Raw genomic sequence first — 15,246 nt, forward strand, 5'->3', positions numbered from 1 at the left:
GTTTTATTAAGGGCTTTCTAGATCACTGCCAAAACTGTCTGCCTTGGGTCTGATTGGAGGGCTGACTTAGAACATCCTCTGAGTGGGTATGCTTCTCGAGGACAGACCTTGTATATTCCTCTGATCAGTAGATTCTTATCTGAATCTCTGGAGGACATATGTGAAGATGGGCTGCTGCATCTAAGGCCCTGGTTTGGCCATATTGGCTGAACCCTGTGTTCTTTGTCTTTGCCCTCCTTCAGGCTGCTGGAAGTGCTTTCTGGGCTTTCTCTGGATGTATAGCAGCATGCGTTTTGTTTTCATGCACATATCTGTCCAGTTCTTGCCAAGATGTCCCTCAATTTGGAGTATGTATTGTAGGCCTTTTATACGCTGGCAACTGGGAGGCATAAGTGTGTGTCGAAAGTGTCTATGCTGTAAGAGTGTGTTGTAAGGTATGTGAGAATCCTGAGCATATCCTCACATCTACTCCCCATGGATCCTCTGCTCAGGTGGCCAGGGAAAGGCCATCACTTTTGGATCCTGACATTGGGGGTGGAGATGCGAGGGAGGATCACCTGGGTGGATAGTCCTTGTGGAGAGGATAGATGCGGGGGAATATGGTATCCCCTTTTCTAATAAGAAGCAACTTTAGCCTCTTTCTGTGGGCTGTTGCGAGTCATCTCCCCTACTTTTTCCACTTTCATACCATCTAAGTACTGGGATGAGGAAGAGGCGACTGACCGTTGTGAACACTTAACTTACTTCACTAAATTGGTACTAAGATGAGGAAGAGTGAGAGAGAGCGAGCGCTGCTCGCCTGAGCCCCTCTGGGAGAGAAAGGGGAGCAAAGGGGAACCCACGAACAAGTCCAGTGCACCCGGAGGAGTAGCTGCACACTGGTGAGTGATTGATTAGGAAGGTTCACTCAGGCCGGGGCGCTCCAGGGAAATAGTGTGGGTGACGGCAGAGGCAGCGCAAACTGGAATGTAAAACTAATGGGTCTGGAGACTGGAAAAGTAAACTATTGAATAACAAACAATTTGCCAAGCACAAGATAACTTTTTGAATAGTAATTAATGGGTCGGAAGGCCAAAGATGGTTTATTGAGTACCGAACAAGGTGCAAAGCATGAATACGTTTGAATGCTGAATCATGGCAAAGATATGAGAATATCATATGAATGAAACAAAACGAGACGAGCGTTTATGAACGAGTTAAAGAAATAACATTTACAAAACAAGTGGAAAAGTGCACAAAGCAAAACACTATTAGAGAATGGTGGGGAAGCAAGGTGGTAGAAAACAATGGAGTGCACACCTCTGTACAGAAGGTCAAAGTTAAATAGAGTTAGTGAGTGCTATAGGAAAATTCACAGGTGCAGAGGATAAGACGCGAAACTGGCACAGAAAGTCGCAAGTACAAACGGGAGAATAAGTGTCCCAAACTAATGGACACTCGCGTCCCCTGCACACTATTTGTACTGATATTTATCAGTCAAATCTTATTGTATTTTGTAAAATATAATTTACAAAATACAAGATTTGACTGATAAATATCAATATATGTAGTGTGCAGGGGACGCAAGTGTCCATTAGTTTGGGACACTTACTCTTCTGAAGCAAGGTGGTAACCAGAGGAAATTCCACGAAGGAAAGCGTGTGAAAGTCACATGTTGATAAAGGCAAAAGGCCATTGAAGTGCATTAGAAGAATACGTGGAATTATAACCCAGATGCAGAAAGAAAATCTGTGTTGTCAAGGAAGTCCTATAAGAAGGAATGAACTGTTGTAAAGTGCCAAGGGTTATCGGTTGCACGATCTATGGTGGATGAACCATCTGGTCCGACAACTGTGTCTAGATCGAGGCATCCTTTTTTTGAGTGAACCAAAATGAGTGAAGATGCTGAGGCTGGTCAGCCTAAAAGTTGGGCAAGTGACGGAAATAAAAGACAGGCCAACCAATGGATTTAACTTTGAATTTGAAGCCTTGTGCAACTGTGTTGAACTTGGGAAGGGAGCTAAGAAAACATTGAGATGGAAGAAGCTCAGATCTTTAGTTTGAATACTATTACGTTGGTTGCTGACATCCCCTACAGACTGTTTAGCTTTAGTTGTGAGGGAAAGCATAGGTTTTGGACACAGACTGACTTTAAAGTTGAACTTACTGACTCAGACTATTCTTAGTTTATTTAGGTAGGGAAATCCCACCTCATTATAGGGCAAGTTACGCATAACACCATTCTGACATTTAAGTTAATAAAGAGCTTTTGTTTGAACTTTGAATTTGTTGTCTGTGTCTTGCTTCATGATGCCCTCACAGGTATTTGACTCTTTGATGTGCATGTGTGTATGGCATATAAGTAGCTTTGAGTGTTTGTTGTGAAGGTGTATGAAACACGCATGTCCTATTCATTGCCTTCAACTATGAACACTCACGAGAATCTGAGGTTTCGGTTTGATGCAAGTTAGTATATGTTTTAGGAGGCATATAAACGTTTTAAAGTTTGTACATGTATGCAATGGCATCACCTATATGATGTCCTCCCTGTTTCCGGATGTAGAACATGGTTGTGGTGTTGTCTGTGAAGATCCTCCCCACCTTGTCCTTCAATGATGGTAGGAAAGACTTGAGGACCCAGAATACGGCCTCCAGTTCCAGGACGTTGCTGTGTAGGTCCTTTTCCTCCTCTGGAGTGCAACAGTCCGGTGTGGGCTGCCCATCCCTCCAGAGAGGCGTCCATGGTGAGCGTCTCCTGCTAAGGAGGAACCTGAAACTGAGCTCCCTGGACGAGATGCTGCCAAACGCCCCACCACTGTATTGCCTGACGGAACTCTTCATTGAGAGAGATCTTGTCCGTAAAGTTCCTTGACACTTGAATACACCTCACATCCAGGAACTCCTGCAGAGATCTCATGCGCAGTCTGCAGAGGCGAACAAGGTTTATGCAGGAGGGCATCATGCCCAGAGACGGCTTGATGGATTGCACTGTCATTGCCTGGGCCAACAACAAGCGCTGCACCTTGCCTTGTAGGGTTTTCACCCTCTCCTCTGAGGAAGATGCCAAGCGTGTCACTGTGTTGAGTCGTGCACCCAGGAATAGAGCACCTTGAGATGGCTTCAAGCAAAACTTTGGATAGTTTATGGAGAACCCCAGCACCGTCAGCAGACATACAGTCCTCGCCATGTACTCGCTTGACAGGGACCGCGAGGGGGCATGCACCAGTCAGTCGTCCAGGTTGGGGTAATTGTGGATGCCCTGTAGACAAATATGTGCCACCACCAGGGCCAGGCACTCGTAAACACCCTTGGTGCCGACCTCGGGCCGAAAGGCAAAGCTTTGAACTGGTAGTTCTGACCCTGAACTAAGAATCGCAGGAACTTGCAGTGCTTTTGGAAAATGGTGATGTGGAAGTAGGAGTTCTCCAGGTCCAACAACATCCGAAAATCTCCCTGCTCCAGCTGGCTGAGCACGTGCTGCAACATAGCCATCCAGAACTTTTGAGACTTTAAGTACTCGTTGAGACTACATTGATTCAAGACCCGTCTCCAACCTGCGGTCTTTTTCGGATTAGAAAGTATCTGAAATATACTCCAGAGCTCCTGAGTCGCTGAGGGACAGAGTCTATGGCCCCTTTCTGTAACATGGATTGCACTTTCTGTAGAAGCTGCGACCTGTGGAATTCTTGCCACTGAAATGGATGGATACGAGGACACTTGTGTTGGAACTCCAAAGTGTGTCCCTGTCCGAGATCATCCAGCACCCATCTGTCTGTGGTGATCTTTTCCCACATGCTGACGAACTTGCGTAAGTGGTGTCCCAGACCCGCAGGGGGTCCAGGCCTATTGGGGGGGGGGGGGTGTAATGTCCTTGTGCATGGCGCAACCACTGGCCTCCGCTGCCTTGAGAACACCCACTGTAGGCTTGAGTGGAAGAGCGCAGAGGCTGCCTGTAAGGGGTACTATAACCCTTTGGCGATCTTCCTGGCTTTCCTCTGGAGGAGCGAATGGACGAGGACCGTCGCTGCTACAAAGTTCCTAGGGAATGTGCTGTCTCTGTGTCGGTCTTAATCGCCTGCAAAGACTCATCCACTACCTTTCCGCAGAGTTTGTAGCCTTTAACCAACCCTGACAGTGCAGACACCATGTTGCCCATCTAGCGAAATCCTGTATCTGCGATGTCTACCGCCACTGTGATGGCGTGATCCGAGGCCACCTCTCTTTCCTGAAAAGGTTCCAGTGCCTAGACCTTCTTATCCTCCGGTAGAAAATCCAGGATAGGGCCCAGCTTGTACCAGAGTTCCCTGTCATAACAGGCCAAAATGGCTAGTGCATTTGCTGCCTTGATGGTAGAAGCTGCTGTGTAAATTATCCTCTTGCCCATCGCATCCAGCTTCTTCCCCTCCTTGTCTGGATGGCTGGCGAAGACTGGTTCGCCGAGCGTTTCCTAGCTGCAGCTGAGACCACCGAATCCGGCGAGGGCTGAGATCTTGGGCACCTGGGCGCCGGGTCGGATACCCTGTATTACTTCTCCAATCTGTCCCGTCTCGTCAGGGCTTTACTTGGGTTCTTCATAAGGGCCAGGCCCTCTTCCCAGATGTCGTATAGGAAGGGGACGGACATGATGGTCTTCCTCCTCGACTCGCGTCATTGATACAGGAAGCATTCCTTTTTAGTCTCCTTAGGGGCTAACTGAAACAGCTCTGAGGCCCTCGTAATGACCGAATGAAAGGAACTGACTTTGTCCGGAGGGGAGGCCCTATGGGGCTCATCCACGTGCAGAAGATTACCCCTCTGTGTGTCACGGCTATGCAACCTCTGCCATACTTGCATTTCTTGGCCAGAGCGGGACTTGCTCACGCCTCTATCAAGGTGCATCTAGCTGCCATATCCAGGTTCACCAGGCCCCCGGGCAGACCTTCGTTGTGATCTCACAGACTTGTCAAGGAGTTCCTTAAGGGGCTCTTCAGGACTTTCCCGCCGGTGAAGGCTTCTGCTCCGGCTTGAGTGCTCAATGTTGTGTTGACAAAGCTAATGCGAGCGCCCTATGAACCTATGCATCAGGCTCTGCTCAAGTTTCTCTCGTGGAAGACTGCTTTCCTCGTGGCTATCACCTCGGCTAGGCTCGTCGGGGAGATTCAGGCTCGGTCTTGCAAGCAGCCTACTTGTCTTTTCACACTTCAAGGGTGGTACTGTGTACATACCCCACCTTTATGCAGAAGTTACCATCGGAATTCCACCTAAACAAATCTTTGGTGGTGCCTGTATTTTTTCTGAATCCGTCGTCACCGGCGGATAGGGCCTTGCATTCGCTGGACGTTGCTCGTGCCTTGAAATTCTACATGGCACGAACAAACGATTTTCAAAAGACTTCTCAGTTGTTCGTCAACTTTGGATCTGTAAATCAAGGAAAGGCCTTGTTGAGGGCTTCTATCTCCAGGTGGCTCTTCGGCTGCATCATGCACTGTCATCGACTGGCTAACAGGCCTCTCCCAGGCTGTCCGAGAGCCCACTCCACCAGAGCCATTGCAGCTCCGACAGCGTTTCTCTGGTGTGCCCCTGCTCAACATCTGCAGGGCTGCTACGTGGAGGTCCACACACACGTTCACGAGGTTCTGCTGTGTCAACATGGATTCCAGGGAGGCGTCCCTAGTCGCCCAAGCGGTGCTACGCAACCTGTTTGCTTGAGGCTAGTCTGTTCCAGAGGTGAGTTTTGTTACTTCTGTTGAGCCTTGCCACCTCCTGTGGTAGTGTATATATACTGCTGTGTAATTGTTATTCATGAGCATGTGAATCCATGCCAGACCCCGTGCTGGAGAAGGAACAAGTTACTTACCTGTAACTATTGTTCTCCAGCATGGGGCTGGCATGGATTCACATACAAACCCTCCCGCCTTCCCCTCTGTGGCTCTTCTTGGTTCATACTACCAATTTACGTGCTTGCCAAATCTGAAGATGGCCACCAGGGGAGGAGTTTAGGGAGAGGACTGTCATTGGATGGGGGCAGTATGACCCAGAGGACAGTGATTGATTTAGAGGAGAAATACAGTTTTAAAGTGAAAGAGAAAGTTTTTTTCTTTTACCGAGGATTCCCATCCTGATGACAGGGAATATTCATGAGCATGTGAATCCATGCAAGACCCATGCTGGAGAACAATAGTTATAGGTAAGTAATGTGCGTTCCTCCAGACAACCATGCGACTAACCAACCCTACTAACGCCTCACTCACATAACATCTCAAACCCTAGCCAATCACAACTATACCTCTTAAACCACAGCAAACCGCACGCACTTCAGCACTCCGCAACAAACACACCACACAGAACCCCACACAACAGCGGGCGATGGACTCCGATCGGATACCACACCAAAAAGCTCAGCGAACAGCGTTAACCAAACTGAAGCTGCCAACAGCACATCACAGCTCCCTTGCTCTCTCTCCAAACTTTAATCCAACTAACGCGCCCTAACCCTCCCCCCTTTCTTTCAGATCCGCCACAGCACCAAGGGACCAATACGGTGGTGATAGTGCGCAGTATAAATATCCTTTAACTTAATTGAACACCGAAAGCCAAGCTTTATGCATGTTTCTCGAATCTGTGATTTTAACGAAACAAAAACAATGAAAGAATATCGAAATTATTTTATTTTTTTGTGCCCCAGCCAGATTTAACCCATTACCCCACCCCACATATATATTTTTTAATGTGGTATTTATTCATTTTTTGATTTGTTAAAATGTCATTCTTTATTTTTCATTTGTTAAATTTGTTAAAATCACTGGATACCATGTTTCTCGGGCGTACTCTTAAAGAAAATGAAAAGTCTCAAAGTGCTCATCAGAATGTCCTACAATTTCATCAAAGTCCGCCATCCAGAAACCTATTCTAGCCCGATCCTGTCCTTAACACTGTAAACTAAAAGAGGAACTTTGCTTTAACTAAATGTACAATAAGGACCTTTGCCAAAAGAAAGAATGGTGGCTGGTTTCTTATCCCACCATGCTATCTTTGTCAGAAAGGGGCTTCTTGCCCCATTGCACAGGTCAAAAATAAAAACACCAAATGTCTCTTCCACCTTAATCCTGGTTGCTTATCATTCTTTGGTTCGTTTTTCTCTCTCTCCCTCTCTCTTCCCCCTTCCCCCTCCCCTCCCTGCCCCCCCCCGTAGGTTGCCAGAGACTTTGTCTCAATCTCGAGTCTTGGTCCACCCTTGAGAACCACCAGGTACTCTTTAAAGTCCCCACTAGGGAATCTCGTTGTGATTTATCCACTCCGCTACCTCCTCATTTTTACCTCTCCTTGAGGTAGGGTCTCTGGTTTTTCCTGGGCCAACATCAGGCTTGATGTCTTTCACCCCACCTTGGTGGTATGGTCTCATTCCTATTACCTGTCCTTTGGGTTTGGTTGCTCTCACCCCACTTTTGGGTTTGTTTTCTGTCACCCTATCTTGGGACAGGTTTCTCTTAACCCACCTAGGTGTTCAGTGTACCGTCTGTATTTATGCAGTGCTTCACCGAGCTGGCGTACAGTTAGGCCGTTACAGTTTCTCCCCTCCAGTGTCTTCCAGGGGTTACATTTTTGCTATAGCTGCCGCTCCCTTCCCGCTGGAGATACTTGTGCACCAGGCTTTTCTGGCCCTGGTGCTGGCATGATTGTTGAGAGTTGTGTTGGGTTGGCTGCTATTCGGTCCGCTACCCCAGGGTGTTTGCTTTCTTACCTTTGCCACACATCCCATGAGTTCTCCTCTCAAAGTTCAATGCAGATTAGGTCTTTATCTTACATGCAACGAGTGGGTGGGTTTATTTTCCATTCTCCTTTCCGAGTTGATGACAGTGTCTGAAAAGGGTTACAACCATATGAGCCATTTGGGTAAGAAGTTGTAAGTTATTACATAGGTAAACTTGCCCATAACCAACAAAACTTTTAGCTTCCTGAGCTGAGGTCGGATAACAACATATCCCTGTTTAGGTATTGCCTGTCCTCTAAGGGGGGAAGGGGGGGTGACGCCCAGTTGGGTCCTGCTTCTGCTGTCCCCTAGGTGGCGTAAAGCTTAATGGGCTCACTTTCTTAGTCCCAAAGGGGGTGGCTCCCCATTGGGGCTAGGAGACACATTTCCTGGATTGACCATGCTGGTTTGAATGAAGTTCTAATTTTTATCACTCAACTGACTGTTTTAGGTGCCAATATAAAATAATGCAGGACATACCAGTATGCTTTAAGCTTTTATCGGTCTATGCACTTGGTGGACTTCTCTCCCTCTCCAATTCAGTCATTGAGAATGTACCCCTATGTCAAGGTGCCTCTCTTTACCTGGAATCTGAACATGGGCCTCTCCCTGGTAAACAAGCACTACTTGTTTACTGATTCTGAAATGTGTGACTTGGAAGATTTCCCTTTGGGTAGCCATCACACAGGCATGCAGAATAAATGGCATTCAGGCTGTATGCCCAGATAAACCTTCTTGCCTTCCACAAGGATCGGAAAGTCATGTGCACTCATTCAAGTTTCCTCCCTAGAGTAGTCACAGAATTCAACATTAATCAGGAGACAAACATCACTGTTTTTTCCTACTGTGGTAGAGGTGGCAAGATCCTGGCACACTGTATGTGATCAGAACATTGTAAATGATGACGGATCTAGGATCTGATCCCTAGCTGTTCATTTAGGGCAGCTTCATGGCCAGCTCTAAAGTTGCCAAGCTTTTTGCCTGCTGGATAGTAGAGTGCAGACTACGCTCCTATACCATAAGAAAGATTCTGCCTCTAATAACTACTCACCTGCTAGAGATAAATCTTCCTCTGTGGACTTTCCTCTTGGAAGTCATTTGGAAGGCAGTTAAGTTGGCTTCTCCAAATACCCTCTGAGAGTGCAATTCACTGGATAGTAGTAGAGTCCTAGGGCTGATGCCCAGTTTGAGCAGGTAGTGCATTACATTTTAAGTTAGTAAGCTTCAAGCAGTGCTCTTCTAATTAATTATCCTTCTGCCATCTGCCCAGTTCTCAGATGGTGCTTAGAGATTTCTCACAAGAATCATGGAAAGCAGACGGAAATTGTAAGAACAAGTAACTTACCAAAGGAACTACTATACTCCTTGTCTCCTTTGCTATGTACGGCCATCTGCCATTCCTCTAATTAGATCACAGAAGATATACATAGTATAAAAGGATTGACTGGTGGAGCCGAGAGGACCTGTTCCGGGAGGGGATGCATTTCATTTTACATTCTTGCTGCTTGGTGTCCTGCTTCAGTCCCATCCACATAGGAGATAATCGTTCCATAAGTATGGAGGAAAGTGGGCTAGGAACCAGGACTACAGTGGTCTCTAATTTGCGTAACATGTTAGGCTTGGTTCAAGCATAAGTGCAGTATCGCTTGTATATTGCAGCTGCTGAGTCCTCATGCCAGTCCAGAGACTCTGAAATTGGTAGTGATGGAGAACAATGTTAACTGGGATACAGCTTCAAGCTGCCTTGGGTCTAATCTACTACCCTCAAAAGATGTAGAAATTCTCTTTCAGGAACCTACACACTGTCACAATATAGTGCACTGACAATCTCTCATAAGGGTGACACCGGGTATGCAGTTGTCTGCAGCCTTGAAGTGCTGGTTTTTTGGTTGATTAAGTTATGTATAAATTAGCACTACCCTCGAAGACAAAGGCAATTTTCTGGAGCAAAAGGCTTGTCTGGGCAAATTTGCATATCCACAATTCTTTAGCCATGTGTCTGTCATCTGGAGGAGAACTTCAGTGATTGTTACTGGGTGGTGCTGTGGCATGTATGACTTTGTTTCAGTGACTTCTATTTCACGGGTACCTATACAAAGACTACTGACTGGGGCCAGTCTGTGGCTCAATTAGAATATCACTGTTAACAGGAAACTGCTCTTTTGACCCCACTGGCTAAGCAGGGTAATCTTCTGCTTCAATAATTTCTGTAGATCTAACTGCATCATGCCCTTCCAAAACCTCTAGACTTTGTTCCATCTGCCAAGTTCGGAACTGGTAAACTGTATAACTTTGCCCAACAGTTATGCCTTAGTACATAAAGTAGTCAGAGAGGTTGTGTGGTGTGCAGAGCAGCTTCTATCTGCAGATTGGTATCAAAATTGAGCCGTTGTGCAGTACCTGCGCATAACACAAAAATATACAAGACTAGGAGGGAGAACTGCACTTCATAATATTGGAGCACCCGATTTTAAAACTGAGTAATTCGACCTGAACACTGAAAACTCATGATGCTCTGCTGGACTTAAGCACAGATCTGTAGACTAGGTTTGAAGGACAGTGCATTTAATTTTTTTGTAGAATTATGGGGTTCTGGAAGTGCCCTATGAAAATACCTTCGCAGACTGCTTAGCTATGATACAAATGTGGAGGAAGGTCGTCGCAAAAATCAAACTGTTCATTGTTCAGTCTTCATCCAAATCCTTACCTGCTAATATTGAATAATGTAGCTGATAAAGCCTCGAGTAACAGATAAGAGTGAAAAGTGTCTGTTAAGATCCCCGCGCACAGTCAAACTTTTAATTGCAAGACAATGGAAACCAAGGGGAAAGGTCAACAATGAGGTATGGACGACATAATTGACTGTTAAAAAATCGGGAGAGAATTGCATAGTGACTGAGACAGATGACATTTAACAAAAATGTGCAAATCATTGTAAAAGTAGAATGGTTCGAGACTGCCATCTGCAGACCAACATGTATGACAATCTAGCTTAAACTTGTATTCAGCTCTAGCACTCTCCATCTCTCCCTCTCTGGATCGCTGTAGGAACATCTCCTACATGGGTTTTATCACCTTCCCTTTTAGTTTCTTCCACAGTTTCCCCGTAAAGCCCCTCTCCCCCAAGCTGATCAATAGCAAACTTGATTTCCCTCTCTCTTAAGTCTGCATATGCATAGAGATGGTCCTGCTGTGCAGTTGACAGATGGCTGATTAGGAGAAGCTCTTTATCTGAGCTCTCCCTTTGTAACTTATATAATTCTTGATCATATATGACTAACTCCTCCTCTATGTTCCTTGCTTGTAGTCTGAAATGCCCATGAATGTCCAGGTTTCCTCCCATAGTTCTAGTAAGGTCATCTCCGGATGCAGACTAGGGCAACAATCTCCTCATTTTTATCAGCTTGGTCATATAGTTGACCTCTGTCAACGAGATGTGTTTTGGTGGTTAATAATTGCTTTCACTAATCTCTCCTCCATCTTTTTCTAGTTCTCTCGAAACCTCTTCTCGGGTCTACATAGTCAATTTCCAGTAGATCCACTTTGTATTCTACCTCTTCCAGATATCTATTTTTCTTTCCCACCGATAATCCCTCTAACCACCCCCCATCGCCCCCCATTGTATGTCTCACAAAGTGTGTTGTCCTGCTCTGAACGGGTTTTAAACTGGAAAAAGTCAACTGTCTCATGGGGCTCTGCTACTTCAATATCCAGCAAATTAAATTGCTTGGATTTTCTATATCTTCCTGCGAGTGTTGATGTTGCACTTGCAACTGGACTGCCAAGGGATAATGATCTGAAATGGCTCTTGAAAGGTAGGTTAATCCTCTGTTCTTCCCAAAATCATCCCCATGACATGATCTGCTTTTCAGATGTATGGCCTGTAGAGTAGAATTAGAATTCCCTTCTCACATGATGAAGAATCCTCCCCTCTACCCTCCTTCCCAGTGCATCGAAAAAACATTGCCAACATAATAGGTTTACATCCTTTCTGTTTGGTTGCGATAACTGCTGCTTTAAAGTCCCCTGACACAGCTACCAAGCATCGCCTGGCCCCCAGCACCAATTTTCTCATCTCGTTCAGGATGTAATTCAATAAGTTGGACGGTAAGTACATTTCTACTCCAATAGAGGCAGAGTCATTCAGCTCTATTTTCTTAACTCTGTCAGTTAGAGCCACAGTCTTGGATCAGGGAGTCAACAAACCTGGTGGGGTTGCTTTGTGTGCGCAGACACAAACCCTCCCCACACCCCGCGCCTCTGGTAATAACAGGTCGGCTACACTGAAAAGTGGAAACACAATGAAGGCAGCAAAGTCTTTGTAGAAATCAGGAACATATTTATTACAGGAAGAGGAGTAAACTCATCGCCAGCAGGATAAATTAGACACACTGGACAAAGGTGATTGCCTGTGCTGGGTGGAGGACACAAGGTGGGGCATTGATTGCTGGCATACTAGCTAGGCACATGAACTGGCAGGATCACGGGCCTGGGGAGTACCCTTGGATGCGGGGGGGGGGAGGACCACAAGGGAGAAAAGGAAGGGTTGTAGAGGGAGTTATAGAAGGGTGGTGAAGGAGAAAGAGGGAGAGCGAAAGGGCGAGACACACACAGGGAGAAAGACACACACAGGGAGAAAGACACAGACGCGGACGCAGAGACAGCGAGGCGGATGTTACGCTCACCTGGTATCCACGAGGACGCCACCCAGCTGTGGGGACTCTGGTATCCTTCTCAGCGGCTCCCAGGTATGATCAGCGGAGAAGTTCTGCCTTGTTATGGGTTTTGGCATGCTCTCCGTCCTGCCTTCTTGGCAGGGGCGCGTTGTCCTTTGTGGGCGAGTGCGATCTAGTTACGTCACTGATGCCGGCCCTTTTGAGTCTTTCAGGTAGGTCTTATTATTGTTATGCTTGTATGCCTTTCTTTGGTTTAAATAATGTCTTTTCTCTTTCCTTAGCTGCGCGGAAGTTCATAGTGGATGTTGGCTGAGTTGGGACTCGCCGGTAAGTGATGGTGCATCGAGAGCGCCTTAATGCGATAAGTAGGCGATATGCGCAGCGCTATGATGCCTTGCCTTTGCTAACCTGTTGCCTTTTCGTTCCCGTAGATTGCGGTGCTCACCCGGAGCAAGATGTCCCAAGGCGATGATGGTCGATGGGCGACTCGTGAGGTAAGCTTCCGGCACGATTGTAAAATGTCTAATGTCTAATGTCCTGTTTCTCCCTTTTTGCAGATCCGTCGGTCCGGGAGGCTCGCTGATCCTTGGATGCTGTTTGCAGGAGCTGAGGGCAACTAGCGATGGAATTACAGGTAAGCTGCTGCTATTAACAATGTCCTTTTTGTTTTTCAGATGCTGTTCTTCCGAGGTTCGCAGGTACAGCTGAACACGATGGCCGTCACGTTGTAGGATTGCAAAGTAACGCGAAGTGTGTCATTCAAGTCGGGTGTGGTTTAAATAGCTTCAGAAAAGTAGTCCAGGAAAAGTAGTTCCTAGGCTACCACACCCAAAACACTATACCGCATAGCTTGGTTCCAATGGATCCAAGCTATGTGGGGCCTCCATGTTGGCTGGCACTGGAAACAAAGTAGTCCCCAAAAACACAAGTCCTCACGAAGTATGAGCCTGGCGCCAACGGCTCCAGACTGGCCCCAAGAGGGCTTCAGCAAAGTATGCCTGAGTTTTTTAGAGACCGGGTCCAAGGCCCCTCCTGGCCCATGGGCTGGCCAGGGGGGTTTTAGGATATGGGTCGTGACAGCGGACGCAGAGACACAGTCCAGGAGCCATACTGGTGGAAAAGTAGAGCAGGTTGAGGAGGATAGGAGGGGAAGGTTGGAGAGGGAAGACAAGGGTACCGGTGGAAGGGGCCTCCTGAGTTATGCTGCCTCCCTTCCCATCAGCACACCACCACCAGCAACCAAAGCGAGCAGCCCCAGTCCTCTCTCCACAGGCTTCGATAAGGTTGTCGTTTCCGCCCACTCCAAAGGCCAGCCCTTCACTCAGGAACACGTGTGCAATTGGTTTGTTTGGCTGTGGCCAGCAACACGTTTTGTGTGGTTTCCAGGGGGAGATGGGATGCAGGGCCGGGCACACATTTCCAGGTATTCTGTGAGATTCTCAGGTAAGGGGAGTTGAAATTATAGGGTGCTGAGCAGTTGGGACCCAGAGGGGAGGTTAATTGCAGGACTGGTGAATGGAGGAGGTTCGCAGAAAGGATGCAAGAGGTCAGGAGCTAGCTTGGTGACCTGGCAAGGCAGGATAATTGCCAGAGCCCCCCACTCCCCAATCCAAGTGGAGAGCTGTAGTGGGCCAGAGGACACAGTGCACCACAATGATACAGGCACCTTAGATGGGATGTCCTCTATTCCTACAGCTGTGACAGTCTGACCATACACTGGGGCATCCGGGAACTCTCCCAGCCTCAGTGTGCTGAAAGTGGCTCCTGTGTCCACCAGCGTCTTGGCATGTGCATCTCCTACATGTACTGTCACATAGGGGCTGCTGGATGGGAAGGGGATGGTTAGGGCGAGGATTTGTGGGGACCAGGTGTACATCGTCTGAGTCCAGTTTCTGTCAAGCTTGAGAGAACTGGAAGGGACTCTGGCTTGGCTGCTGGGGCTAGGGTTGCAAAGAGGTACCAGACGAGGCACCCTGGCTGTTTTTACTACTGGCTGGGAGATGAGGCATTAGTATGGGATTCTCCTAGGGGTGTCCAGACTGGGGTTCTGAGCATTGTGATCTGGGGGTCTAGACTGAGCGGGGAGGTGAAAGGGACCCAGGCAGGCATGGTGCAGGGAGCTGTGATTCGCTCTGAACAGACAGGGCTGTGGCCTTGTTCTGCTGATGCTTAATCCGCTGAGGACAGTTGTACTTCCAGTGGCCCCATTCCTTACAATAGGTGCACTGGTCCTTATGCACGCAGTGACCTATCCGGGATGGGCACTGGGGTAGGGGTGGATACTGGCTTGGGACATGCTGGGGCATGTACTGAGTGCTCTGATAGCCCCATTACTGGAGCTTTAGAGGGGGCATCTTGAAGTGGTGAATGATTCCTCTTCTTCCTCCCCCATTAAATTTGTGCTGTGCTCTAGAAGCCCCATACTGGCTCCTAAAGGGTGACAGTACAGGGCCTAATGCAGCAGTGGCGTACATCCAAGGGGCAGGAACTAGTAAGGAGCAGAATAGCTGGGTGGGGGAGCAAGCACAGAAAAACCTAGGACATCCTCTGGAGCAGAAGGGGTCACTGGGGCCAACATTGCGAACAGGTGGGGGTCACACCCATAACTGAGGTAATTTCTAATTTTCTCTAGATTAGGCTGTCCTAGCTTCCTCTCTAGGGTCACTTGTTGTTCCACTAACTTTCTCTTGACACAGACTGCAGGGACCACAATGTGTAGGACTCCCACTGTCTAACTGCAGAGTTCCCTTTCCTTTCTACCTTTTCAGAAACTCACGCATCGCAGCTAGCTGAGTATCATCAAGGGAGCCTTCTAGGGGCCAGACCAGGAGGTTCCGACGCTTGTCTCTGTTTATGCCATAC

General features: G+C 47.5%; 1 protein-coding gene across 1 annotated transcript in view; it reads left to right on the forward strand.

Moving 5' to 3' along the window:
* The window catches only part of GTF2E2 (general transcription factor IIE subunit 2), a 648,065-nt gene that overhangs the window by 268,009 nt on the left and 364,810 nt on the right, over window positions 1-15,246 (forward strand). The window lies entirely within an intron of this gene.

This window comes from Ambystoma mexicanum, chromosome 6p (assembly GCF_040938575.1).
Source record: "Ambystoma mexicanum isolate Mex_15411 chromosome 6p, UKY_AmexF1_1, whole genome shotgun sequence".
In the NCBI taxonomy this organism is placed as follows: Eukaryota; Metazoa; Chordata; class Amphibia; order Caudata; family Ambystomatidae; genus Ambystoma; species Ambystoma mexicanum.